The sequence below is a fragment of the Schistocerca cancellata genome, chromosome 4 (genome assembly GCF_023864275.1).
Source record: "Schistocerca cancellata isolate TAMUIC-IGC-003103 chromosome 4, iqSchCanc2.1, whole genome shotgun sequence".
NCBI classification, from domain to species: Eukaryota; Metazoa; Arthropoda; class Insecta; order Orthoptera; family Acrididae; genus Schistocerca; species Schistocerca cancellata.
The window spans coordinates 477,538,351-477,565,033 of NC_064629.1; positions in this window are offsets into that span (position 1 = coordinate 477,538,351).

The following is a 26,683-nucleotide window of genomic DNA, read 5'->3' on the forward strand; positions in this document are numbered from 1 at the left end:
TTTTTAGGTTAGAAGACCTTGAGAAGGTACGGGGTGGGCTGCAATCTCAAAGGGTGCATGGCAAATACAGGACGTGCTTGGATCAAGGAACAGTCGGAATTGTAGTTGTAAATTGTTATAGTTGTGCTGGGAAAGTCCCTGAGCTTCAAGCGCTAATAGGAAGCACAGAAGCTGAAATCGTTATAGGTACAGAAAGCTGGCTAAAGCCTGAAATAAGTTCTGCAGAAATTTTTACGAAGTCGCAGATGGTGTTCAGGAAAGATAGATTAGGCAGAATTGGTGGTGGAGTGTTTGTGTCTGTCAGTAGTAGTTTATCTTGTAGTGAAGTCGAAGTAGATACTCCGTGCGAATTGGTATGGGTGGAGGTTATACTTAACAGCCGAACGAAGTTAATAACTGGCTCCTTCTACCGACCCCCAGACTCCGATGATATAGTTGCTGAACAGTTCAGAGAAAATTTGAGTCTGGTAACAAATAAATACCCCACTCATACTGTTATAGTTGGTGGGGACTCCAACCTTCCCTCCAAATGTTGGCAGAAATACTTGTTCAAAACCGGTGGTAGGCAGAAAACATTTTCCGAGATTGTCCTAAATGCTTTCTCCGAAAATTATTTTGAGCAGTTAGTTCACGAACCCACGCGAATTGTAAATGGTTGCGAAAACAAACTTGACCTTTTAGCCACAAACAATCCAGAGCTGATAGAGAGCATCATGACTGATACAGGGATTAGTGATCACAAGGTCGTTGTAGCTAGGCTCAATACCGTTTCTTCCAAATCCACCAGAAACAAACGCAAAATAATTTTATTTAAAAAAGCGAATAAAGTGTCACTAGAAGCCTTCCTAAGAGACAATCTCCATTCCTTCCGAACTGACTATGCAAATGTAGACGAGATGTGTCTCAAATTCAAAGATATAATAGCACAGCAATTGAGAGATTCATACCTCATAAATTGGTAAGAGATGGAACTGATCCCCCGTGGTACACAAAACAGGTCCGAACGCTGTTGCAGAGGCAACGGAAAAAGCATGCGAAGTTCAGAAGAACGCGAAATCCCGAAGATTGGCTAAAATTTACAGACGCGCGAAATTTGGCACGGACTTCAATGCGAGATGCCTTTAATAGGTTCCACAACGGAACATTGTCTCGAAATTTGGTAGAAAATCCGAAGAAATTCTGGTCGTATGTAAAGGACACAAGCGGCAAGACGCAGTCAATACCTTCGCTGCGCAGTGCCGATGGTACTGTTACCGACGACTGTGCCGCTAAAGCGGAGTTATTGAACGCAGTTTTCCGAAATTCCTTCACCAGGGAAGACGAATGGAATACTCCAGAATTTGAAACACGAACAGCTGCTAGCATGAGTTTCTTAGAAGTAGATACCTTAGGGGTTGCGAAGCAACTCAAATCACTTGATACTGGCAAGTCTTCAGGCCCAGATTGTATACCGATTAGGTTCCTTTCAGATTACGCTGATACAATAGCTCCCTACTTAGCAATCATATACAACCGCTCGCTCACCGATAGATCTGTACCTACAGATTGGAAAATTGCGCAGGTCGCACCAGTGTTTAAGAAGGGTAGTAGGAGTAATCCATCTAACTGCAGACCTATATCATTAACGTCGGTTAGCAGTAGGGTCTTGGAGCATATACTGTATTCAAACATTGTGAATCACCTCGAAGGGAACGATCTATTGATACGTAATCAGCATGGTTTCAGAAAACATCGTTCTTGTGCAACGCAGCTAGCTCTTTATTCGCACGAAGTAATGGCCGCTATCGACAGGGGATCTCAAGTTGATTCCGTATTTCTAGATTTCCGGACAGCTTTTGACACCGTTCCTCACAAGCGACTTCTAATCAAGCTGCGGGCCTATGGGGTATCGTCTCAGTTGTGCGACTGGATTCGTGATTTCCTGTCAGGAAGGTCGCAGTTCGTAGTAATAGACGGCAAATCATCGAGAAAAACTGAAGTGATATCAGGTGTTCCCCAGGGAAGCGTCCTGGGACCTCTGCTGTTCCTGATCTATATAAATGACCTGGGTGACAATCTGAGCAGTTCTCTTAGGTTGTTCGCAGATAATGCTGTAATTTACCGTCTAGTAAGGTCATCCGAAGACCAGTATCAGTTGTAAAGCGATTTAGAAAAGATTGCTGTATGGTGTGGCAGGTGGCAGTTGACGCTAAATAACGAAAAGTGTGGGGTGATCCACATGAGTTCCAAAAGAAATCCGTTGGAATTCGATTACTTGATAAATAGTGCAATTCTCAAGGCTGTCAATTCAACTAAGTACCTGAGTGTTAAAATTACGAACAACTTCAGTTGGAAAGACCACATAGATAATATTGTGGGGAAGGCGAGCCAAAGGTTGTGTTTCATTGGCAGGACACTTAGAAGATGCAACAAGTCCGCTAAAGAGACAGCTTACACTACACTCTTTCGTCCTCTGTTAGAATATTGCTGCGCGGTGTGGGATCCTTACCAGGTGGGATTGACGGAGAACATCGAAAGGGTGCAAAAAAGGGTAGCTAGTTTTGTATTATCACGTAATAGGGGAGAGAGTGTGGCAGATATGATACACGAGTTGGGATGGAAGTCATTACAGCAAAGACGTTTTTCGTCGCGGCGAGATCTATTTACGAAATTTCAGTCACCAATTTTCTCTTCCGAATGCGAAAATATTTTGTTGAGCCCAACCTACATAGGTAGGAATGATCATCAAAATAAAATAAGAGAAATCAGAGCTCGAACGGAAAGGTTTAGGTGTTCGTTTTTCCCGCGCGCTATTCGGGAGTGGAATGGTAGAGAGATAGTATGATTGTGGTTCGATGAACCCTCTGCCAAGCACTTAAATGTGAATTGCAGAGTAGTCATGTAGATGTAGATGTAGATGTAGATATGTTACGCTGCTGTAGGTCATATTGCATGTTCTTTCTTTTTGCTTTAAAAATGTCATTGCGCGGCTGACACAACTCTATGCACCTAACTGATATTGTGTAGACCTGGTCAGTACTTAAACACCTCCGGATGAACTCTGCGTTATTACTCAGTGTCTCCGTGTGATAAGAAGCAATTGCCAGAGGAATGAATATTAGAATTTAACGTCCCGTCGACACTGAAATTATTGAGGGTAGGAAATCGTCATATGCATTTCGTAGAAACAATCACACCATTTGCGATTTAGGGAAGCCACAGAATATTTTCATGTGGACGAATGGTTGGAAAAAATGACATGGCGTGTGGCGAAGGCCTCCTAGCCTGTAAACACGATCGCCTGGTGCCAGTATTTTGAGATGACGCCACTTCGGCGACTTGCGCGTCGAGAATGTGTGGAATTTCAACTGCCGTCCTCCTAAACGTGATTCCAGTGTCTTACCACTGTGTCATGTCAACAGCTACAGGATTGTATCAGCAGTTCTATGTACGTCACTGCAGGATACATTTCTCCTTCAGTAGTCACACAAAGGGCTAAAATTTTTACCTTAAATTTTAGTTGTTTGTGTGACCACTGAAGGAGAAATGTGTTCGGCGGTATTTTCTCCGCTCTTGTACTGGGTGTTGTGTTGTCCTCTTCATCATATCATCCTCATTACCGGCACGCAAGTCATCGAATGTGGCGTTGACTGAAATAGGACTTGCCCTCGCCTGACGAACTTCCCCGTATGGGACCTCCTGGCCAACAATGCCACAGGATCATTTCATGTCATTATACCTTAAAAGTAATGATAGAAATCGACAGCTCGGATCATTCACACTTTCTGTTACAATTCTAAGAAAATTGCTTTACTTTCACAGCGTACATTGGACATTTCACAGCTTCAGTGATTTTATCTCCTAATAGCGCGACATGCACATTCCATTTCTTGAGTTTTCCGGGCGATATGAGTATTTAATGAGATTTCAGGGTTCCAGCGCGGCGATGTTGACTTGTCCTTATAAATCAGGATGGTGAGTTTCGAGCGGATAAAGCGTGGGAGCTGGTAGTTCTTCAGTATGATCCTAGAGCCATGTCGACGACCACTTGCACGCTACGACTTCGTTGTTGAATTGTATGTTTACGGAACAGCCCTGGTTGAAATGCCCTCTTATAACACGAAGTTTTGGCGCGAGAAATTTTACGTAACGCTATCTGATTATCTTTTTAAGAACAGACTCGCAAGGGGAAACCTTACACTGCGCAACCATCGATCTACGGGCAAAAATAAATAACGGGTGGTTATAATTAAAGTGCAGCCACTCACGGAGGTCCAGTGTGGGCGTAATTATCGTGAGCTAGCGAAAGTTGTAGATAGGCTAATGCGTTAATGAGGAACCAATTTACACTAGAAGAACCAGTAATTCCAGTTGTGGCCTTCCAGTTCAAGTCTAGCGCTCTACACTGTATGACGGTATGACATCCATTCTGTCATTTGAGAAGCCACAACGTGAATGAACAGTATGGCTGTTGAGAGCAGAGACCATGAGCTGGTAGTGAAACTATCTGATGCGTATGGCAGCAATTACAGGGCTGCGTTGAGACATCATCGCTGACTGAAAGGTCTGAGAAAAGGCCAAATGTCAGTAAATGCTTTAAAGAAGATGATAATGAAATTCCAAAAGACCGGTTAGGCTGGTTTGGCACCTGGAAGAGAAAGGCGTCCTATAGTGGTAGAAATTAATGACGAGGTTGCTGTTGCTATAACTGACTATGCAGCAATTGCCCTGGTTAGTGCTAGTGCTCGTGCAGTGTCCCATGGTCAACAGTAAGAAAAGTTTCGCGATCTATCTTAGACTGGTATCTGTACAAGAGCCAGAAGGTTGCAGCAACTGAAAGCTCATGATCCGCTGCAACGTTCCGAATTTGCTCTTCGGTTTCTGGCATGGATCGAAGTTGATGAAATGTGGCTGGGCGAGCGAGGGTGTTGTGAATACACAAAACTTCAAAATTTGGACACAGTTAAAACGCGTGTTGTGCACGCAGAGCCGTTGCACTCGTCGTATGTGACTGGTTAGTACGGACTCATGAACACCTTCATTCTCAGTCGCTTCTTCTTTGAAGAGAAAGCAACCAGAGGAAGGAGTACAACGACGTCTGCGCGATGTAGAGACCTCCTTGTACAGTATGTGATGCAACTGTCTTTAAACCTCTGTTTTCATGCAAGGTGGGTCAACACCTCATGTCGATCGCCCAGTGAAAGATCTGCTTAATGCAACCTTCCACGAACGTATAATCCGCAAAGGTTTTCCAGATTCATGGCGTGCAAAATCATTTGATTTGAATCCAGGTAACTTTTGACTCTAGGGATATCTAAAAGAAAGCGTTTACCAGGAACACGTTTACTGTCTACATCTACATCTTCGCCTGGATCTACATGATTTGCTCTACAACTCAAAATTAAGCGCGTGCCTGTAGGAAGGCTCATCGAACCACTTTCAAGCTGTTTTCCACCTTTCCACTCTCGAACAGCGTACGGGAAATACGAACACTTAAATCATTCTGTGCCAACTCTAATTTCTCTCATTTTATTATGATGATCGTTTCTCCCCATGTGGAAAGCCGCCAACAATACATTATCACACTCTGAGGGGAAAGTTGGTGATCGAAACTTCATGAGAAGACCCTACCACACTGAAAAAAGCCTTCGTTTTAATGGTTGCCACCTCAGTTTGTGTATCATACCACTGGCACTCTGTCCCTTATTTTGCGACAATACAAAACGAGCCGTCTTTCTTCACAATTTTTCGATGTCCTCCTTCAGTCCTAACTGATACGGACTACGCCGCACAGTAGTACTCCAGAAGAGGGCGGACAAGCGTAGTGTAAGCAGCCTTGTTGCATTTTGTGTCTTCTGCCATAAATCACAGTATTTGTTTTGCTTTCCCCACCACATTATCTATGTGATATTTTTACTTTAAGACATTCGTAATTGTAGCTGTAACTATTTTGTTGAATTAACAGCCTTTAGATTTCTATGATTAATCGTGTAACCGAAATTTAGCTGATTCCTTTTAGTACTCATGTGGATGACTTAACACTGTTCATTATTTGCAGTCCATTTCCAATTTCACATCACTCAGAGGACTTGTCTATATCATTCTGAAATTAGATTTGATCAAATGATGACCTTACAAGACGGTAAATGATAGTATCCTCTGCAAACAATCTAAGTGGAATGCTCAACTTGTCTTCTTAATCGTTTATATGGATCGTGTAAAGAAGAGGGCCTATAACAATTCATTGGGGGACGCCAGCATTTACTTCTGTTTCACTAGATTCCTGTCCATCAGTTAACACGAACTGTGACCTTTCTGACAGGAAATCCCGACTCCAGTAGCACAACTGAGACGACACTCTATAGGCACGAAATTTGATTAGAGGGTGCTTGTGTGGAACGGTATCAAAAGCTATCCATATTTTTATATGGAATCAATTAGACATCCCATGTCAACACCACTTATTACTTCGTCAGAATAAAGAACTAGTTGTGTTACACAAGTACGATATTTTCTGAATTCGTGTTTTCTGTCAAGAAATCGTCTTCTTCGGGGTAATTCATAATGTTCGAGCACAGTATACCCGTGTGTTTCAAAATCCTTCAGTAAATCGAAGTTTGCGATATGGATCTCTCATTCACGGCTTTCTCCTATTTTCTTTCTTGGATATTGGTGTGGCTTCTGCAACTATCCAGTCTTAAGGTATGGATCTTTCAACGAGCGAGCGGATGTTCATGATTGCTAAGTATGGCGGTATTGGCCCGGCCGGCTAGCCACCCGGTCAAACGCGCTGCTTCACGAGCGGGAAGGCGTGCCGGAGTGTCGAGGACCGGTGTGCCGGCCAGCCTGTGGATGGTTTTTAAGCCTGCCTCGGCGGATGCGGGCTGGTTTCCCTTATTTCGACTCAGTTATACTATGACGGCGATTAGTGCACAATCACTGTCTCAACGTAAGTGTACATCATAATTACTCTACCACGCAAAAAATTAACGTACACTCGTCTGGTATGAGACGTTTCTGGGGGAGGGGGCAGGAATCCACTGGGGGCCCAACCGAACAATAACCCCGGGTGTGGGGAGACGGTGGGGTGGGTGGACCGCTGTGGCCTGTTGTGGGGTTGTGAATCACTGAGGGATACGGCGGGACGAAGCCTGCCCATCTCTTCTAGGTCCCCGAGTCAATACACAATACACAATGGGGCTACTGTATCAGCATGCTCTGAAGAGAACGTGAATGGAATACAGTCTGTACCAGAGGACTTGCCTTTATTAAGTTATTTAACCTACTTCGCTTCACTGAGGATATCTAGTCGAAGGAATTCCCAAAAACTATGCTTTAATGGCACTTTAGTCAGTAATATCACCATTGTTATCGTACAGTGAAGGTATTGATTGCATCTTGCCACTGGTGTACCTCACATACGACCAGAATCTCTTCGGGTGTTCTGCCATATCCAGAGACAGAGTTTCGTTGTGGAAACTGTTAGAAGCATTTCACATTGGAGTTCACGGTAAACATCTAGCTTCTGTACAACTTCGCCAGTCTTAGGGATTCGGGTACTTTTAAATTTGGTATGATTTTTTTGTTGCTTCTGCAACATTGTTGTGACCTATTCTGTGAACCATGGGGATTCAGTACCACCTCATGTTAATATAGCTGCTCTGTTTGATATGAAGGCCAGTATACAGGACCACGTTTCTCAGATTCCACCAGAATTGCTGTGAGAAACTGTTGCTCACATTTTGCGGAAGCATCATCTCGTTGACGTCTCTGGGGCTCATATTGAACAGATTGTGTAACTGGCGGTTCATAACAGAATCAACATTATGCCACTCTCATCTGTTTGACCTTTTCTGACCACTTCCCGCTCCTAATGAAAAACATTACTGTACGTCCTATCGTGTCCTGACACAGGGCAGAGGGAAAATAGGTTGTTGACTTGGATCAGTGCCCAACACTGTTACAGGGTATCTACGAGAGATGAAGATTTTGATGCTAGACAGAATGCTTACAGCAGAATACTCATGGAAATGAGGGGTCTGATTAGCAATATTTATTTTCGATCAGACTAAGTACTATACCAAAGTCTAATTCTAAACATTACACAAAGCAAAAGAGGCAACTGTTTGCAAAGCAGAAGTCAGTGTCTGAAGCCATGGAGGGGTGTGGGGTTGGTGGGGGGGGGGGGGGGGGGGGGGTCAAATGCTAACACAAGCAGCGAACGCTAGCAACACGTTCAGTACAAACTTGAGAGCAGCACTCCAAGTAAGAAAAACACACATGTCGTAGCTTACTGAGGCTGACCACAAGCGACACAGAGTCGGCGCCCCAGCGATCTGACTGAGAATTCTCTCTGTATACAAAAACATGGGTTTTCAAAGAATTGTGGCGGTGCACCATTTCTGCCTTCGTATAGTAGACCCACCAATCCACCGCCACTTAAAAAGCTTTGGCCAATCTGGCGAATCGTTCTGCACCTCAAGAGCGCCTCTGACCACTCAGTTTTGCATTCCTCCCCCACTCCTACTCGGTAGATAGGGGTGCTTCAGGATTTCAAATTAACAGACTCCAAGTTTGGTACCAACAGCGTTCAGCTGAAAGCTAAACGTCAATGCCACTATTACAATGGCCATCAACAATAGTGTTTTACGTCACTTGGCCTCGCCCTCCGCCCTTCTGTGGGTGGGCACTGCTATAGTAGTACTCTAACCTGTGTGAACCGACTGACATTTCTGTTCTCAGGAGCAAGTATCAGGCTTGCTGTCTCCGCTAAGACATGCCTTTTTGAGGACATCTTCTACAGTGGTGCCTTACGACAGCGTTTTGACGGTGGATATGTTACCAGTTAATTCTTTGAAGTAAAAACTCTCCTGTGGGACAGGTGCCAAGAGAGTCCTTAGAAAATGTAGTCCATCAACAAAGGAGGTGGCTTACAAAACACTCGTTCGACCTATACTTGAGTATTGCTCATCAGTGTGGGATCCGTATCAGATCGGGTTGACGGAGGAGATAGAGAAGATTCAAAGAAGAGCGGCGCGTTTCGTCACAGGGTTATTTGGTAACCGTGATAGCGTTACGGAGATGTTTAACAAACTCAAGTGGCGGACTCTGCAAGAGAGGCGCTCTGCTTCGCGGTGTAGCTTGCTCGCCAGGTTTCGAGAGGGTGCGTTTCTGGATGAGGTATCGAATATATTGCTTCCCCCTACTTATACCTCTCGAGGAGATCACGAATGTAAAATTAGAGAGATTAGAGCGCGCACAGAGGCTTTCAGACAGTCGTTCTTCCCGCGAACCATACGCGACTGGAACAGGAAAGGGAGGTAATGACAGTGGCACGTAAAGTGCCCTCCGCCACACACCGTTGGGTGGCTTGCGGAGTAGAAATGTAGATGTAGATGTAGAGTCTATAATTCGAACAGCTCTAGTGTTACTGTTTATCTCTGGTAAGCTAAACACTACCATTTTTGCCTGATTTCTGCATTGTATCTCTGAATTAGTACCTTCGGGTGCCCCTAAAGGCTCACAAATAGCCATAAGTGTAACAATTTATAAATCACGATATCATCAATATATGACATCTCCCCCTGCATGGACAAGATTTGTTCAAAATTACTTGGCAACAAATTTGTAACTGACTTCTGTTGTAGCTAAAACGTCTTAGCACTAGGAACAACATTATAGACATTCTTGGTTAGCGATTTCAGTTCTCTTTACATTTTCCACTTTGTTAAGTTTGTATTTCATTTCACTTTTGCACACATGTAGAAATGAGCATAAAACACTGCTTCAATTTTCACTGCACTTATATACACATAGATACATACACATACAAGCATCGCCATAAAACATTGATTCATTTTTCATGAAGACATGCATTATATAGAATATAAATTTAAATCATTGGCTAATTAACTTTTATCTTTTTTTACATTAAAGATACAAATGAAATGTTTTTCTCTCTCATTTGTTTTTACTTTACATGTACACGTTCTTATTTATTTGTCTATTTTTCTTCACATCACTCATGCATAACCATAGCAATAAAGCATGTTACATATCATCATTAAAATAATAAATCTGAAAGACAGTACACCATCTTACAAAACTCTTGTTACGTTGTTCATAACAGTATCTTATGTATTAAGTGAGTTTTGCAATGCCTTTGATCTCTGGTTGGTGATGGAAAGGGCAACAAAGCTCTTTTCTCAGTGCATTCAAACGTAATAGAGGCTTCATCACGTTCTTCACTATTTCCTATGCTTGAGCAAAGAGGCTGTCTACTATGCATGCATTTTATATCCCATCCTTCACATGTGATTACTATGGTCCTCCCACACACTTTGCCACAACTGTCATGGCCCATGCCTTTTCACGAATACTTAAAGCAATCTCAAAACACTTGCACAATCAGCACAATCAACATATGAACATTATCTTAAATATTACAGTTCCTAGGTAAGATCAACAGATAACTTCCTGTTTTAACAACATCTGAAGTTACATACTATTGACTAACTATATGCACTGGATTAATTATATGAGATTCCAGTACACCTCTCAGAGCATTTTCTGTGTCAGAAGCTAGTATCTCATATTCTGTTTCTAACTCAATGTAAATTGATACCAACTGTATTAACTGTTAATTAACAGTGGTGATCACAGCTAAGTGCTGTATCATTGGCGTATTGATGACAGCTCTCGACCAAATAGCATTTTGCAGTAAAAATTCCAGGTCTGCAAACTAAGAATCCAATTTTGCAGTTTTCCCTAACAAAAAAATCTCATTTGCTTATATCGAAGAAACCAAATTCTCATTTTGTCAATTAAAATTTTCAAATCTAATACATTTTATTCTTTATAAATAAGATCCAAAAAATCTCATTTGCAAAAGGAAATAATCCAAATGCTCATTTTCTCATTTACAATATTTTAAACCTTATAAATTTTATTCTTCATAAATAAGAATCATGAAACTGTGAATACATACCAATTATTGAAATTTAAAATAAATAATCTCAAAGGTACATTTTAACCAAAAACATTTTAATAAAACTAAAAAATCAAATTTCAGTATATATAAATTGAACGAAATCAAAATGGGCAACAAAGTTTAACTGTTTAAGAACTTAGAAAATTATAGTAAAGGATAGATTGAGTCATAAAGTTTTAGAAAATTGTTGCAGAGGAAACTGGTTATTCAAATGTAGCTAGAGATGATCTGTTGTATTTCTCTGATTACTTTAATAGGAAAGAAATAAGAACTGCTAAAACAGAAAATTTAAAGTATTATTCAAAACAAAATGAACAAAAATTAATCGACCTTATTATAAATCCTGTTAACATAATGATAGCGAAAATGAATTTAATAAAAAGTCTGGAAAAGTACTTCATGAAATCTGTAAAATGACAAAAACAATAAATTATTCTAAACTTCAAAATGCCAATTAATCGAATCTTACCAAAAAATCTGAATCTAATATTGATTATGGTAATGATTTGAATAAAAATCATTAACTTATCTTTGTAAAAACAGTAAAACGAAAAATTTTAAAATTACTCCAGTCTTAATAAACAATTAATCAATCTTACAAACAGATCTGAAAAAATGTTAATAATGATGGTTATGAGAAAAATGTTAATAATAAAAATAATGAGAATAATTTTCAAAAGCCTCTAGTAGTAAAACATCGAGAAATGAAACCAAAAAATTATCCCAAATATTTAATAGGTTTCAGTTTTCTAGACGATGAAGATTTTTGCAAAACACCCAAACGAATTTGTAGAAAGTTTCTGGTTCAAATCAAGAATGTGAATTTATGGATTTAAAATATTGATAGCATTGTGGAAACACAAGAACTTTTTCATCAAACTAAAGAAGAAATAATCAGCAAATTACAGAACATTCTAATACAAAGAAGAGCAATTAAAGTTAAGATGAATTTTATCGCAATTCTAGAAGGCAAGAAGAAATACAAGAATTTAATTTTGAAACAACAAATCAAGTTATAGATATTATCATCAAAAATCAATGAATAAACCATTCACTGAAATGGAAGAAATGCAAAGGAAAAAATCTCCTTGGTTTTTATTTTATACAGACAGTTCAGAATTAAATGTTAATAAACAGAATCCAAAATTTGGTTCTTCTTATACGAATTTACAAAAAAAGAAATTAAAGATGAAAATGCAGTGGTTAACCTAAAAAGCAAAGATCTGAAATGTCTTCTTTATTCAATAAAATCAGCTACATCTCCAGCAAATGTTTATGTTGAAAGAGCCGCTAATTATAAGAATACTGGATTAAAATTGTACGAAATTTGGGAAAAAGAAGAAACTGATTTACCAGCTTAGTTAACAGATTTAACAAAATTGGAAGAGACATCAGATATAAAAATTAAGGTTTATGTACATGAAAACAATGAAGAAGAAGAAAAATTATTTCGTATCCTCCTTACCATACCCAAAATAAAAAAGAAAAACATGTAAATCTTCTTTTAATTCGAGAAGAAAATAATTCACATTATTGTTTGATAAAAAATGTTTCAGGATTAATTAGTTCACAAACAGGTAATCACAATGATAGAATTACCTTAGTGATCGATGTTGGAGAAATTTCCATCCACACAAGAAAATTGAGAGACTCATGAAAACTATAAAGTATTAAAAATCTTTATGCCTATAAAAGGTCAAATACTTGGATTTAGAAATTATGACCATTCAGTGTGAGCCTCTTTTGTATTTTAAGCAGATTTCGAATGTATATTGAAATATATTCAATCTTTTTAAACAAATCCTGAAATATCTTACATTAATGAATACCAAAACATTTATCAATTTCTACTCACTTTTGTGTTAAATATTCTAATTGTGTTTATAAAAATCCTTTTACTTATACAAGTAAAGAATTAATAAAAAATTCGTTGATATGTTAAAAAATCAATCAAGAGAAATTGCTAGAATATATGATCGAAATATCTCAATGAAAATTACTATGGAAGATGTAATAAATTAGGGAAGTTATAAATTTGTAATATTTGTGAAAACGTATTTACTTCTGGTGAAAATAAAGTATTACATATTTGCCATTTAATAGAAAAATATCTAGAAAGTGCACATGAAGACTGCCATTTTAAAACAAACTCCTCAGTTGATGCGAGTTTATATTGGTCATTTGACAAATTACCATATTTATTCGTTTGTTAAAGCATTAGCAATTAATAATAAAGCTATTAATGTATTTCCTAATAACAATCAAAGATATATTTCTTTTACCAAACATATTGCAAATGGATAAACTTTAAGGTTTTTAGATTCTTTTATATTTATGGCTTCAAGTATTTAAAAATTATCATTCAGTCTTGCAATAGAACAATTTAGAGGAAAAGCAAAACGTTTTCCAGGTGCACAAACAACTTTAATATGTAAAAAAGGAGTTTCTCCTTATGAAATATGGATTCTGACGAAAAGTTACATTAAAAGAATATTTTATCTACAACTTATAAAGAAAATATTTCTGATGAAGATTATAATAAAGGAAAGACAATTTGGAAAAAATGCAACATTAAAAATTTAGATGAATCTACATAACTAAATAAATCTGATGTTTTAATTTTAGCAGATATTTATGAAAATGTTAGAAATTCACGAATTAAATCTTCTAAACATGTCCATATTGGTTGTTTTAGAAATAACGATTTTGAAAAACATTTCTACAAGGTAATGAATAGTTCATTCTTTGGGAAAACGATGGAAAATATTGGAAAAGGACAAAACATTAAAATAATAGGCGATCCTAGGAGTATATGAATTACATTTCAAAACACAATTATGAACATAATACAGCATTTTTAAATTATTTAGTGGCAATTGATATAAACTAATTTAAAATAATATTCAATAAACCAATTTATAATCGAATGAGTATTCCAGATATTTCGAAAATAAAAATGTGTGATTTTTAACTACAATGTTACAAAACCAAAATTAGATGAAATTTAGATATATGTTATATGAATACTGATACTCTCATTTATGAAATATTTTTAAAGCTAGGAAATAAATTATAAACGTATGTGATACTAGTGATTCTCCAAAATATAATTTCTACAAATGTTCGCAAGTGAATAAGAAAGTTTTTCCAAAACTTAAATATGAAAATGGTGGAAAAATTATCTAACATGTTAGTTGAAGCTCTATAATGTATTCGTATGAAGTTGGTGAAAAACAATAAAGAATCTAAAGGAGTTAAGCCATCAGTTGCGAAAAATGAAACTATTTTGATGATTATAAAAAACGTTTCATGTACAAAATAAACCAATACAGACATATGAATTTACTTAGCTCGTTTGAACCTCAATATTATACAGTTGAATGTTCTATAATTGTTTTAAATGCTGATGAGGGTAAATGGGTTGTATTACAAAATGGGATTAAGAAGATACCATATGGTCATAAATTAAATCTAAATAAGATAAATGATGATAAAATGATTTTTGAAATGATGATAGAACAGTTGCAGATAATATTAAACAAATAAAAATTTTTAGTTTATAATACACTTCAATTATTTGGTAATTTTGTCTGTTTTGGTAATAAAATTTAAAAACAAATTTTCCACAACAACATTCAAATATTTGATAAACTCTTTTTTTATCTTTTTGATATTTTGCAGGTAGTAACTCAGCTTTCGAATGATCATTATTACGAATATATTTATAGGAATTTTTAATTTCCTTTCCACACTTCTCAGAAATTATTGTTTCAGTATCCCAATTATAAAGAACCGGTTAACTTTAACTTTATTACCATTCTTATTAAGAACTTTTTCAACAAGATAACCTACTGCAAAATTAATTTTTAATAGTTCTTGTTCATAAAAAATTCCTGTTACTTGTTCGCCATTTAAACCTTATAATTGATATGTGACTCGATCCAAAAGAATAACCTCTTCAATTTCAGAATTATCTGTTCATGAATTGTATATAACTTGATTCAAAAATTCATTTCAATTCACTAATTCTTACTTTATCGCCAATTTTATGTTTAGGTTCAGCATCTAACAAACTGCTCAAGTAACCAGTTTCCAACAAGATTTTTTCTGTATCTTTATTTACATCTTCCATTCACATTTTTAATGTTGAATGTTTTGTATAATTATATTCAGCAAGTAATTTATCAATTAAGTCATCCCATTTATTATTTCCTGAATCGTAAATTTCTTCTACACTTTTCTTTCAAAGTTGTATTAAATCATTGGACAACAGTTGCTTTTAATTCACTAAAAGTTGAATAATATATAATGTTAAATATTTTCACTGATTCTGGACATTATTTATTATAAATTTTTTTGCCATTATCTGGGGTTCTTGAATCAAATATTTTATGTAATATTCAACTATATTATTACATTCATTATTTTTAGTGGAATTGCCCAAGAAAATATAGAAAAAAATCATCTATTACAATTAATAAATAAGTATATTATTTATTTACTTACGAAATTCCTTCACCTGAACCCAGTTCAACCAAATCAGATTGTCACTAATCATTTATTCCAAAAGAACTAACTTTTAATCATTTAATATTTTATCTTATTGGTTTATGTAATACATAAATAATTTCTTTACGAATATTTAGGCGTTCACCTACAAAATTTTTTAACGAAATCGTCTTTATGGTTTTACAAATTGAACAAAGCCCTTGAATACTTTTCTACATTTTTTGTTGTAATCTATAAGGATGAAGGGTTCTAGGAACCTTCCTGCACCTCGAACAGTAAATGTGTATCATCATTTTTCATTTATATAGAATAAGAAATAATAGAATTATTTCACCGAATACCAATATTCTTACATCAACTGGAATAGTTTTTACAGCGTCTTTTAATGTATTAGTTAGAAAATTTGATTTACAACCTATGTTTATTCATTGGCTTTCAGTAGTTATTTTGTAATATTTTTCAACAACCTCAATCATATATTAACATCATTAAATTTCAAACTCCTGTTTATGTTTTCACCAACATCAAGAACTTTTTTAAGAGTAAAGTCATATTCAATGAAATTGTGCATTTTTTGTTCAACTCCAGTCATATAAGTAAATTCAATTATATTGTTTATCATATACTTAACAATTAACAAAAAATTTAAATTATTTAAGTAGGAGTTAATTCTAATGCTGAACAATCTGTAATTTCTTATTTTGTAAATTAATTTCTAAGTTCTTGTTTATTAATGAAATTTCTGAGTAGTGTTGGAATACTTGTATATTCATGTTTTGCAGCAAGATTTTATAAAAATATCTCAATTTGATTCATTGATTATTAATTTAGGAACTTAGTTAACACATTTAAAAATTGTTGCTCAGGTTCTAAAATTTCCTCATATCTTCTGCCAACTGCATAGAAATCATTATTTAGCTTCTCTAAAAAGGTTTTTATTCTTTCTGAAATTGTTTTATTACATTAAATATGTTTAAGTCTACCGATGGCTCAATATTTTTTATTTTTGAATTAATTCATTATTAATCTTAGAAACTAACGAATGAAAAACCATTATTTTTCCTAAATCGTTGTTGGGTTTATTTCCAGAAAAATCCATTTTCTAAATATGCAATATCATTACACTTGATAACATGCTTAATTGTTTTAAAACAAATAAAAACAAACGACCACCAATAACTTCATCGAAATTTTTTAATCTCTCGATATTGTAGTATAAATTATTTTTTCCCAAATAGTAAATCAGTTGTTTTGGAATATTTCGAAAAAAAATTTTTTTGTGTGTTTATAATAAGAAATCCAGTGGGTTCCTACACAATAGGAAGTATCTAATTCTACTATTCCGCATTCAAAAGTTTTGGTTCATTATAATTTTTCGATTATTTATTTTAAATTTTATTTACTCCTTTTCCTTTCTTTTCTACTTCTAAACTGTTCTTCTAATTCTTTATCATCTTTTTTCTTATTTATAACTGGCTTTCCAGTTATTGCAGTTCCACCAGCAACTGAACATATTGTTGCAAAGTAAGGTAATGCATCTAATAGAACAATAAAAATCCTCGGTCATGTTATATTTCTTTTCTGTTTGTTAAATATTCGACAATCTTTTTCACAACAGGAATAGTCACTGAAACGAGTACATTTCCACCGATTTTTGTCTCTTTCTTTGTTTTTTGAACATCTGTTAAAAATGATTCAATAATATTTGTTGTTAATTATTGAGTTTATGTTAAATTGACTTTGGTTTAGTTTTTCCGCTTGGGAGTGAAATATAATGAATCAAAAACATATTCCTTCATACAGATTAATAAAAAATAGAGAATTTCTATATGCCCCCTCAAATTTTTTCAACATTTAAGCCTTTTTCTAATTAATTCTTACGTGCATTTGCAGCAGTTTTTTTCCTCTCATTGAGAATCATTTGCGACCATTCTTTATTTTGCAGATAACTGTAATTTTTATATCTTTTGCTTGTCTTCTATCTAAGTTTTTATTATCTCTATAAAAGTATGAAGTCCTTAACATTTTTTTACCTAATGTATTAATTCCTTTTTATTAGTTCTAGTTAATCAGATTCTAGTTCATCTAATTTTGTTCCTGGGCCACAACAATCATAACCAAGTTAATGCATTTGAAAAGGTAATTAGTAAATTAATGTATTCACTAAACATCTCAATATTTTTCACATTTCATAAATGTATGTAGTAAATTATTCAAAAATCTGATTACATAAGGAATTTCCCTTGGACCATTAATGAAAAAAGGCTAAATTTATTTGTTAGCAGTAGTGTTATTACAACTTTTTCATTTTGATAATTTTTGTTGCCTGCTAATTCTTCACCATGTATTACTTTTAATTTGTCAATTACATCTCCAAAAACACTTATATAAATATAATCAATTGGTTTTTCTGCATATTTATTTACTAAACCTTCACCAACTTTTTCAAATGAATCACCAAAAATTCTTTCTAAGAAACTAAGAAAAAATTCTGAACAACTGTTCTTATCAAACAATTATATTTCTTCCCTCTAGTTGATTTTTCTTTGTTGGAATACTTTTATTAAACTCAGCTTTTAAAACGATTAAAACTCTAGCATAATTTTGTTAGATTTCCATAGTAACATGTTTCCTAGTTAATGTTTTTGCTAACCCAATCATTCCTTCACATCATTTTTCACCAATTTTTAATTTATCATGATTGAATTCTACTGGTAATTTTTAAAGAAATTTAAATTCTCCAACAGATATTGTTTCATTGTTGGAATATAGTTAAACTCTTCTACATAATGTTGACTGTAAGGATCCATTGGTTTTTCAACTTCTCCATTTTCTTCAATTGCTTTTAAAACTTATTCTCCTAATCCTTCAATTCGTTGCTTAACTTTTTCCATTGTGCAGATAACTGGTTGATGTCTTTTTTTCAGTTTTTCATATCACTGTGGAGACCTCACGCCCCACGTGTTGAGCAATTCGGCGGTACGTCCACCCGGCCTCCCGCATGCCCACTATACGCCCTCGCTCAAAGTCCATCAACTGCACATACGGTTCACGTCCACACTGTCGCGGCATGCTACCAGTGTTAAAGACTGCGATGGAGCTCCGTATGCCACGGCAAACTGGCTGACACTGACAGCGGCGGTGCACAAATGCTGCGCAGCTAGCGCCATTCGACGGCCAACACCGCGGTTCCTGGTGTGTCCGCTGTGCCGTGCGTGTGATCATTGCTTGTACAGCCCTCTCGCAGTGTCCGGAGCAAGTATGGTGGGTCTCACACACCGGTGTCAATGTGTTCTTTTTTCCATTTCCAGGAGTGTATTCACTTGAATTAGAGCAAGAAAGATCTGTAAATCCAAAATTTCCTATTTATTTCTTCGAAATGCGTACAGTTAAATCTGCTGGTTTACAGGGAAAGAGAAGTCTTGAACCAGATATTACTCATTATTATAATTCTACAGAATTTGATATGCCTTACTTTATTTTTGTTGTTATCCAAATTAATGGAAAAATAATCAATTACTGGATTCTTCTTTATCCTATCATGTTGAAATACAAAATATTTGTGTTCAAAATATGAAGTAATGTAGTTCATCCACAAGAATTATAGAATCTTGAACCATTAAGTAACTCATTTAGATACTTTCAAAGGATAACTCAATTACATAATGATGTAAATGTAGCTCCATTCAATTATATTCAGTATTGTCCTATTTATATATTTAATATATCCTGAAAACAGATGTTTTAACTACTAAAAAAAACAAAAAAGTTCTGTGCTTTCTTTGATGTAAATATTCCAAATGATACAATTGCATATGTTATTATGTATGGTAAAAAGAATTTAACATATGATTCACATCATAAACTAATTACTGCAAATTTCTAAGAATATAAATGCACAAAAAATTAAAAAAATTAACGAACTTTTCTGTCTTGTGTTTTCATTTCATTTTGAAATATAGTCAGAAAACAAGAGAAGATGTATTCGTGTTATTGAATTTAAATAAATTAAAAAATATTATTTTTTCTTTTAATTAAATTAAAATTTCCTTTATAACAATTTTCTAAGTATTTAAATAACTCAACTTCCTTATGCATTTTGTTTCATTGTAGTTATGTAGAATTTGTTTGGGGAAAATTTGAAATTAGATTCTTAGTTAGAAAACTGAAATTTTTACTCTAAAATAGTCTTTGGTCCAGAACTCTCATCAATATACTATTTGTATCTTTTGATCAGTACTATTAGCATATTCATTCGTGTACCCCTGGGGTGTTTCCATGTTTTTAACAATAATTTCCTCTTTACATGTAAGGCTAGCTACTGTATGGTTGAAATTTATCAAAGTTAATTTAACTACTGTCACTTTTCATTGGTCAATTTAAACAATTCCATCTGTTTATTTTCAACGAAATCAACCTTCGATTTGATATGGGAGACATCTTGTTCATCTAATTCCTGAACAATATTTCAGTAATTTCCCCCATTAAATTTAAAACATCTCATAACATATGTGCCTCATGTGTGTTTAGTTGTCAGTTATACCTTGATAATTCTGGATCTTTTTGATATACCATTCTAAGGGTTGCTCCACAGTGGTACATTATTGATCACCTATTCCCAAACTTGTTAACTTCTGTTTACAATATCCTACCAGTAAGTGTGCCAGTCTTTCTGTCTCATCAGCGTTTCCCTGAAGTTTTCCCAGATTAGTACAACTGACGATTTTCCACGTCTCACTGTAGATTTGTACCTTGCTAATATTACCATAATATAAGCCCAGCTATGAAGGGAAATTCGCTATGCTAAAATCTTGAAATTGTCCAAGTGTGTACATGGTGGCAACACAGCTCACCAAGTGCCAGTCTGCCGTCAGTTTCCTCATCTTAAATTCAAGAAAAGTGCTAATTCAGTAGAATTCTTTCAACTCTTGGCATGCACCATTAAAAAATTGTTTCTCTTCAAACGAATAACTACACCTGTACCCTTTTCCCAGACTACAGTGTATGGACCACGCCACGTCGTATCTAATTTATAGCTTCAGCCCCCTCTATCGGTTTCACTGTACAGTAGGACGTATTCATCTGTTTTAAAATCTTTCGGATTCTGGTGTCTGTCATAGTACTCTTTGTTCTTTTCTTTATACTGTGTATTATATTCATTGGCACACTGGTGCATCCATCTCATTTACTCTTTTAATTCGAGTACAAAGTCTTCATAACTATGAGTAACATATGCGGAATCTCTCTGCAATATAAACTATATGTTACATGCTCTACCGAAAAATAACTCATGTGGATAAAATTTGAGCTGTATGGGGCGTAGCACTGTACACAAACATCGCGAATGGAAGCCATTCGTATCAGTCTGATTAAGCTCTGATGATGTAGTGTCACAAGAGTTCTGTTATAGTTTAGTGTGACCTTTCCAAAGCTCCGTTTGATTGGGGATGGTAAAGGAGGTCTTTGCCCTATCAGTCCTTAAAAATCTGCCCACTTTCTTTGTTGTATTACTTAAAAAATTGCTACAATGGTCATTGAGTCTTACTGAGGGTAGTCCAGATCTCAGAATTATGCTTTCCGCCAGGACACAAGGTACGGTATCTGCGTCCTGCTTTTCTGTCAGTTCTGCCTCAATGAACTGTTTTAGAGCATCCTGGAATGATACTATATATCTATTATTTCTGTATGTTATCGTTAGTGGACCAACGATATCAGCATCACACTTATCAGTATCACCCCTAACGAACGGCAGTTTTGTCTTCTTTTGCGCTTTTTTTTGCAGCTAGCTCATTTTCTGATGTAGTCCACAATATCTTTTTTCATAGCGGACCACGTTCGTTATTTCCTAATTCGATCGTATGTACTTTGGATTCCTTGATGTCCACTTATGGATGCGTCATGGAATTCCCCCCAAATTTCCGCATTTTCTTCAGCAGTTATCTCCTGCTGTTTGTGTTCCCCGACTATCGGCCCTTCCTTGTTTTTATTTGCCCCTGTTCCGCTATCACCTGACTGTACTTCCATTATCCTCGACAATGCATCCTCTGTACAGTTGTGCTCTTCCTTTTTGTATACAATTACATTGTCACATTCCTCCAATATCAATCTGAACTTCATTAAACGTTAGGACGTGTGGCTAATATTTCCGAGCCACTGCAATGATCTATGATCTGTAAAAATACTAAACTTACGACCAAGAACATATGATCGGAAGTGCTTGAGCGCCCAAACTACTTCCTGTAACTCTCTCTCAACTGTGCTATAATTTCGCACTGCATTTTTCAAAGTTTTGAAAGCATATGTTACTGGAAGGTCGTTACCTAACTCCCCTTGGCTAAGAACTGAGCAAATAGCTTCTTGGTCTACGTCCGTGGCGAGTATAATGTTTTTTTTTAAATCTGGGTACTGTTATATACGGGGATTGAGTGGCTTCTGTTCTAGCACTTGGAACGCCTCATATTGCTGGCGCCCTGTTCATACTTAATACCCTTTTTATAACAACTCATGTAGTGGTTTTGCCACTTTCCTTAAGTCGCTTAGGAAGCGTCTATAGACCCAGATCACACTAGGACATATTTTAATGTTTCGGTTGTGCTGGGCTGTGGATATTCCACCACTGCTTTTAGTTTGTTTGCACATGGTTTTAACAGATTTTCGGTTAAGACATGTCCCAGACATGTAACCTTCTTCTTTAAAAGTTCATATTTATCCACCTGTTACTTCAAGTTACGTTGTCTTAACCTCTCTAAGGCCTCGCGCAATCGGGCATTGTGTTCTTACGTTACACTACGTCTAAATAAACATCTTTTCAGCCTGTAAACCTATGCGAAACAAATTTATCAATCTTTAGATATGTGAATGGTGCATAACGTAGTTCCACTGGCATTTTTTTTTGTACATATCATGAGCGTATCGCGTCCTGAAAGCTGTAAGCTCTCCGTCCTTTTTATCTAGAAACACCTGATAGTTTACCTTTGCTAAATCAAGCGTTGAAAAATGTTTTTCCTTACCCAGTCAGACTGAAATTTCATCTATACGTGGGAGTGGGAAGACTGTGTTGACAGTTATGTCATTTAGTTTCCTGTAATCAGGTACCACCCTAAATTTCCTTTTACAAGATGCCCCATTATTATATCGTCCTCCAATATCTGATTTATCTTCTGTTGTAATGGCTCTTTCTGCCCTTCTCGTATTCTGTAGGGGCGAGAGCACATTACTTGTCTCTCTGCTTCGGGAATCAGTTCTATTTGGCACAGGAGTGTATCTGTATATGTCAACGTATCCCCTGACAAATGGTAGATATCATTATAGACTGAACACACCTCTATTATGGACTGTTTTTCTAAAGCATTTAAATGATCTAACCGCAAGTTTTCTTTTAACAAACTGATTCTCGATTTTTTCTAACTGGACATTTTGTCTACCTTGCGTGTATAGGTCCAGCCCACTTGGTGCAGGTCTTATTACATTCGACACCACATTGGGCGACCTGCGCGCCGGATGGGGATGAAATGATGATGAAGACAACACAACACCCAGTCCCTAAGCGGAGAAAATCACCGATCCAGCCGGGAATCGAACCCGGGCCCCTGAGGACGGCAGGGCTATCGGGGCGGACATTTAGAAAGGTAGAGATGTGGCTTACTGAATTCTCCAATCAGTTACCAGAACAATGGTCTCCCCGCGCTGTAGCTCTACTAAGCTTCGGGTATACACAATGATGTCTGGTACTACAGACCACGAAACACGGTAGTGCCACATGCTATTGCCCTAGTCGAACAGTTAGATTCAGGTAGTCATCACAATGAAAATGACTGAAAGATATAGGTACAAATAGATAAATGTAAGACAGAAACCAATAACCCTAGTTCACAGATACAGACAAGCAAGCTTTTCCAGCTCTTGGTGCACGACGTTAGCTGACTCTGATACATAACTTTGGGTGGTTACAATTAAAGTGCACCTACTCACAGTTTGAGATGTCCAGCGTGGACTGTACCTATCTAATTGCAGCGAAACTTAGAAGATGTTCTAATCTGTCAATGCAGAACTGATTTACGATGTAAAAGTGATTCCAATTTTGGTGATCAGGTACAAATTTGGTGCTGTCGATGCAAGAAGGACTTTCATGAATCGACGTTATTATGACTTGAACATTGTTACACTTAAGGCTATATGGAGCCATCAAGGACACTCTAAGGTAGGAAATCAGACACACAATGCAAAGAGCAGGCAAAAGTGGTAGCGTTTAGGTTACAGGAGATAAATAGTAACACTAGAGCCGTGCAAATTACAAACGATCTGGGCAGCTGTCCTAGGGGAGAAGTTTCACTGCAGAGTTGATTGGAAACACCATCCACCACCGAAGGCGTCACTGTAGTAAATGGCCACGAAAAGGCACGTCTTAGCAAGGCAGCAATCCTGATACTTGCTCCTGAGAACTGCAACGTCAGTCGGTTTACACAGGTTAGAGTGCTACTACAGTAGTTCCCACCCACAGCAGGGCGGAGGGCTGAGGGCGGGGCCAAATGATGTAAAACACTGTTGCTGCTGGCCATAAATAGGAGTGGCAGTGGCGTTTAGCTTTCAGCTGAACACTGTCGGTACCAAACTTGGAGTTTGTTAATTTAAAATCCTGAAGCATCCATACCTACCGAATATGTACATGTGGTTGGCCAGAGGCGCCCTGGACGTGCAGAACGACTCGCCAGATTGCCCAAATCTATTTAAGTGTTGGTGGATTGGTGGGTCGACTATAGGAAGGCAGAAATGGTGCGCTGCGACGATTCTTTAAAAACCCATGTTTTTTTTATTCAATGGAAGTTCTCAGTCAGATCGCTGGGGCGCCGAATCCGTGTCGCTCGTGGCCAGCCTCGGAAGCTGCGACATGTTTGTTTTTCTTACTTGGAGTGCAGCTTTCAAGTCTGTACCTAACGTGCTGCTGGTGTTCGCTACTTCTGCTGTGCAACCAATTGCCTCCTCTGCTTTTTGTAATGTTTAGAATTAGCTTTTAGTGTGCCAGTTAATCTGATTGAAAATAGATAGTGCTAATCAAACCCCTGAATTCCATGGGTCTCCTGCTGCAAGCATCCTGTCAAGTCCCAAATTCTGCATCTCTCGTAGATGCCCTGTGACAGAGTTTCGCGCTGATCCAAATCATCTACCTGTCTTCTCTCTATCCTGTGTCAGGACACGGCATAGGTAAACATTTCTAGTGCCAGGTGTTAAGTGATTTCCTTAACGATTTTTGAGACAGATTCCCAGCTCGACGTCACGACTGGACTGACGGTTCTGATACTTATATGAGAAGCAGCATTTGCATTCCAGTGAAAACAGACAGGGCGCGAAGATCAGAAGAAATACGCTGAGGTCCGGAGATCGATGCCTGACGAGGGAAGACCTGACCAGGCAGCTTTGTCTACACGACAACGCGGGGGTTACGGGAACGGCCAAACGACAGCGAGACGGAGCTGCGGGTTTGGTCAAGGGAGGACCGTCATGGCAACGACACGTGTCAAGAGCGCGACCCGGCAGTGGAGGATGCACGGCACCTTCGTGAGTTTCAGCGGCAGCGGCGGCCAACGAGCAGTCGACAGACGGCGGCCGACAACGGCCTTGAGCAGCACAGCCGAGAACAATGCGACACCGCGGGCGTCGCGCTGTCACGTCCTGCTCGGATCAGCTCAGCTCACCTGAGGAAAGCGCTCCGCTTTCAGCAACGACACTGTCTCGTATCGCCTCTGAACAACGCATAAGCAGGTAAAAGTAAATCGTGTCCTCGTCTAACAATGATGTGGCCGATGGTGAAACAGTAGTATCTAGCATTAGTATCAGTGTTGCCCGTAAACACATTCCCCAGGTACAAAATCTACTTTATATGAATTTATTAATAATGTGGACATAGCTTTTGAATTAGTACGGGAAGCTGACCATCCAAAGTAGTTAAAATTTTTAAAACCCCATATTCAGGGTCCTGTACGAAGCAAACTGCTCTTCCGTGAATTATCTTCCACCCGGGAAGAAGTAAGAAACATTTAACTGGAAATTTACAAGTGTAGGCGTACTCTCGATTTATATTATTGCAATGGTTTCTAGTAGGCAATGAAAGGGGGAATCGATGGCAGAGTGGGCCAATAAAGTAGAAATACTTCAACATCAGTTTCTTGAAGCTGTCCATGGTGCAATGTCAGCATCAGAAATGGCAGGACCTTTTTCATTAGTAGGAAAATTAAACAGAGCAGTATTCATTCAAGGCATCTATGATGAGCGCATACAGACAGTTTTGCATGCAATGCATGAAAATATCACCCTCACTGAGGCAGTTGAGGTAGCTTTGACTGAAGAGTCAGCAGTTATGTCCACCAAGTAAAAAGGATTTGTTGACAAGAGTCATCATGTTAAGACGGGGAAGATAATCCTTGTTGTTGTTGTGGTCTTCAGTTCTGAGACTGGTTTGATGCAGCTCTCCAAGCTACTCTATCCTGTGCAAGCTTCTTCGTCTCCCAGTACCTACTGCAGCCTACATCCTTCTGAATTTGCTTAGTGTATTCATCTCTTGGTCTCCCTCTACGATTTTTACCCTCCACGCTGCCATCCAATACTAAATTGGTGATCCCTCGATGTCTCAGAAAATGTCCTACCAACCGACAATAAGATAATCCTTAAGTATTTCTAATATGAACGTGTAGGGAACACGTCTAAGGATTCCATAAGTAATGTTTTAAGTGTAAAACCTGTGGCCAATCCGGGCATTCAGCGCGAGACTGCCGACTTGAGAAAAGAGCCCACAAACTATAATCGTCTCCAGCGTGTTCAGAGTCGGAGACTCCAAGGCCATTCAGGTGCAAAAAGTGCAGTTTATTTGGACATTGAGGTCCCTGTAAGAAAGCGAAGGTTGTTGTGTGTTTCGCATGTCATGGGCCAGACAACATGGCTAGTCAGTGCACTGAGAAAGCAGGGAATTCTGTGAAAAATAAGAAGCAAGGAAATGTAAGAAAAGCATAAGATTACAGACGCCTTAAACTGAACTGTGAAAGGTATTCAAAGCTGACTGTGAAAGTAAAAACGTGTACAGGAAGTCCAATAAAACTGCTTCTGGATAATTCAGCAGAAATTAGCTTCTTCAGTATGAAGTATCTCCGAAGCCACGTAGAGTATAGACTTGAAGAGACTATAAAGGTTAAAGGTATCTCAAGGCCAGTTATA